The sequence below is a fragment of the Lathyrus oleraceus genome, chromosome 6, assembly GCF_024323335.1.
Source record: "Lathyrus oleraceus cultivar Zhongwan6 chromosome 6, CAAS_Psat_ZW6_1.0, whole genome shotgun sequence".
NCBI classification, from domain to species: Eukaryota; Viridiplantae; Streptophyta; class Magnoliopsida; order Fabales; family Fabaceae; genus Lathyrus; species Lathyrus oleraceus.
Genome location: NC_066584.1, coordinates 474994952 through 474999359, shown reverse-complemented (window position 1 = coordinate 474999359; position 4408 = coordinate 474994952).

The window sequence follows — 4408 nt, the reverse complement described above, 5'->3', positions numbered from 1 at the left end:
TCATAAGACCAAGCAAAAATCTCTACATAGTCATGTAACATCTGAATCAATCTTCTCTTGACACTGTTTTCCAAGCCTGCTCCTATTTTGACTTCTTTCTTGTCCATTTCGGTACCCAGATTTACGGTTTCAATTAATTCCTCATGCGGCTGTATAGTCTTTTCTTCTTGCAGTAACAGTCTAGCAAGTTCTCCAGGTACTTCACAATCTTCCTCACTTCCATCCTCAGCTTGGTAGATCGGATTTTCAAAGTCATAATGAACAGTAGTAGAACTATTATCAATAGGATCCAGAGTGGGTATGGATCTGCAATTTGTTACGTGAGTGTGTGTAAGAAAACATAGCTTGTTTGGAAGATGACAGGAAAGATAAAGAGCGCAACATTTGAATGCAAAAAGTCCATTGATTTATTGAATGTGAATATGCTTATGAAAATGACAAAACCCTTAACAAATCAGCTATTGTGCCCCGGGCATAGACACAACGCCTTAAGAAGTTCAATTGTAAAAAATTAAAAAATTGCAACACTAAAATAGACAATAACAATTACTCCTGCTAAAAGAAATCGGGATAGTGTCTTCAGCCTTCCAATTATTGAGTCCGTCACCAATTGTTGGGTAGACCCAGCTATCCAGGTCGCAATCACTGTCAGCATCTTCTATAGCATTAACCTGATCTTTGACTATCTTCTCAGAATTAAACCCCAGGCCAAATTTATCAGACTTGTATGGCACGTTGATCAGTTGACCCCAGCCAGTACGACTACCATCTTCAACCACGGCTTGAGCGTCCTTCAGAGAAATCATAGCAGGAGGAGCACGAATAACCTTGGGCACACAGGAAGTTGGCTTAAGGACAGGACTAGTCAGAGGAACTACTTCAAATGATTGAGAAGGAGTCTCAAAGAATTCACCATCCACCTCGACGTATCTGAAGGCATGCACACTACTGACAATGTATTCTTATTCCCCACACACGGTGACAATCTTGCCTTCTATTGGATACCTCAGCTTTTGATGGAGGGACGAAGCTACAGCACTTGCCCCATGAATCCAAGGGCGTCCCAACAAGCAGGAATAGGCAAAACGAATGTTCATTACGTGAAAGGTAGTGTTAAAGACTTGAGGTCCTATTTTGATAGGGAGCACTACTTTGCCACATACAACACTCTTCGCACCATCGTAAGCACGCACCACAATGTCACTAGGCTTCAGTTCAATGCTCTTGCAGTCAAGTTTATCGAGCACGGCTTTCGGTAGCACATTCAAAGAAGAGCCGTTATCGATCATCACATGAGACAAAGTGATCCCCTTACACTCAACGGAGATATGCAGAGCTTTATTGTGATTCTTTCCGGCTGGTGTCAGGTCAGTATCAGAAAAGCCTAGGCCATTGTCAACAGTCAGGTTGGCAACATAGTTTTCAAACTGATCGACGGATGTCTCCTGGGGTACATGAGCGGTCTTCAGGAATTTTATCAATGCATTGGCATGAGATTCAAAAGATAACAATAAGGATAGCATTGAAATTTTAGACGGAGTATGCCCCAGTTGTTCTACCACGTCAAAATCGCTCTTACGGATGATTTTCAGCATTTCTTCCATTTCTTGTCTGGCAACATCTTCGGTAGTAACTTCGACCGGTGTCTCTGACTGAGAAGGGTTGATTGGTTCCTTTCCTCGGGTTTCAAGGACGGGAGGTGAGATTTCTGGAGAGAAGATCCTTCCACTTCGAGTAATTTTACTAGTCCCAACAATGCCACTAGGATTAGCAGCATTATCCACTTGCTTCACGCCATGGACGTAAACATCACCTCCATAATTCCACGGAATGGCTTTGTTTGAGGAATGCGGTACTGGGCCAGGTGCAGTAATGATTAAGGGAGCTACCTTGGGCTCAGCGGTAATCTTCACAGGTGCCCTAGTAGCGGTAATCTTCACTGGAACTTTGGACCTAACAATCACAGATACCTCTTCAATAGGGTTCTCCGCCTTGGGAATCTTTTCGAAGAGAATTGTACGATCATCCATCAGCCGTTGAATACCCTTCCTCAACTTCAAGCAATCATTGGGTCGGAGTATGCAGAGATCGCAATTTTCAGCACAACCTGGAAATAAACCAGCTTGTACTAAATTCTTCTTGATGATCAGGAGAGGAGATGCTAAGTCAGCTACATTAGAAATGTGAGAATAGTCATCCACAGCATTAACAGTTTTGTCATGATTAGGCATAGGTGCAGTGATGACGTTAGGAGTCTCCGGAGGCTCAAATTCAATTTCTCCAGCTTCGATCATATCCTGAACCTTATTCTTCAATGACCAGCAATCATTTGTATCATGCCCGGGGCTATCGGAGTGATATGCACACTTGGCATTGGGATTATAAAGAGAAGAAGTAGTGTTGGGTTTCGTAGGAGGATCTCTGAGGGTGATCAAATTTGCCTTTAGCATTCCCTGCAGTGCCTGTGACAAGGTCATATTGATCCTGGTAAACTGCCTTCTTGGCTTGTCTTGTTTGGGCTGGAAGTTTTGAGATGGCGGTGCTGCAATCGTAACCGCTCCAATGGTATGGTCACGATTTTTCTTGTTACGACCCTTTTGACCGTACACAACATTTGATTCATTCCTCCCCTGATAGGACCTTTTGGTGCTTGCAGAGGTAGCCACCTGTATCTTTCCACTTCGGATGCCGCTTTCAACACGTTCACCTGTCAATATAAGTTAAGTGAAACCTGATGAAGAACTTCCCAGTAGATGGCTGTAGAATGGGCCAGTCAGTGTGCCCATGAACATGTCCATTAATTCTCGGTCAGTCATAGGGGGTTTGACTCTGCTAGCCAAATCTCTCCATTTCTGAGCATATTCTTTGAAGCTTTCTTTGGATCCCATAGTCATATTCTGCAACTGTAGCCGAGTAGGCGCTAGTTCAGAGTTATACTGGTACTGTTTATAGAAAGCTGTTGCTAAATCAGTCCAGGTGCGGATGTTAGAGCTCTCGAGCTGATAATACCATTCCAACTGTGTGCCAGATAGACTCTCTTGGAAGAAATGGATCCATAGCTTCCTATCAGTGGTATGCGGCTGAATCTTTCTCACGTAAGCTCTCAGATGCATCTGAGGACAAGACGCGCCATCGTACTTAGTGAAAGTGGGGATCTTGAATTTGCGAGGAATGGTCACATCGGAGACCAGACCCAAACTTTCGAAATCCAGACCGGGCGCCTTCTGACCCTCCATAGCTAGCATACGTTCTTCCAGCAACTTGTACTTATCATCTCTTGGAGAGTACTGTTCATTTTCATAATCTTCATCGTCATCCTCAGGGTTGGAGAAATCAACATTCTCCTCCTCTGAATCATTCTCCGTCTCCTCTTCTGGACCATTCGGAATTCCAAACTTGACTCCCGCGGCCTGTCTTTTAAGCCTTCTTCCCGTGTTAATGTAACTCACAACTTTCTTGTCTTTCTTCTTTTCGCGCAAAAGAGCCTTCAGTTCCTCCTGCCCTTTGGATAAGCTCAAGATCAACTCCTGGAATTGAGCATTCTGAGTCTGGAGATCTTTGACAGTTTGTTCGAGGTCCATTTTTCTGTTTGCAATGAAGACCGTGAGAACATTGATTTTTTTTAGAATACCTGTTATGCGATATTATGTTATGCTATGCAATGCATGAAACGTTTTCAAGGACTTTTGGAATTTAACTTTGCGTACACCATCGAGAAAGGAACTTTTATTAATAATTTCTTTAATTAATGTTTATTACAAGAAAATAAAATAAAATATAATGAAAGCTCAAGTCTCCCAGGGGCGGCTTCTTTTTGGGCGAAGATATGCATTGAGTCTTCGTTCCTCATTAAGCTGGCTGGTAAGTTCTAACACTTTCTTCCTTTCAGCACAGAACTGGGCTTCAAAAGTATCCCTTTCTTCCCTCAACTGGATCCAGGATCTCTTTAATTCTTCAACATTGGTAGGCATATCTGGATAAGGAATGATCTGAGAAGTACCTCCTTCAACCCCTGGTTCAACAATCACTGGTCCGATCGCAAGATATGGCATGACAAGTTTACGAGCTCTGGCGCGTACCCATCTGAGATAAGGCTCCATAGGAATAGAATTTTTCTGTCCTAAAGTGCTTCTTTTCGCCATGCCCCAAGCTCGTACAAACCTTTGACGGAGACCTTGAGAGTCATTGTCATAGTCAAACACTGTACCTTGAATAATCATTTCATGTGGACCATCTCTTCGAGCACAACCAAACTGACGTAGGGCTAAGGCAGGATTATAAGTAACACCTCCTCTTATCCCCATGAGTGGTACATTAGGGAATTCTCCACAACGGTCGATGAGGATAACATCTTCTCTGAGATTAGAACACCAACGGATGTCTGAACGGGAGAGTGCCATTATCCTTT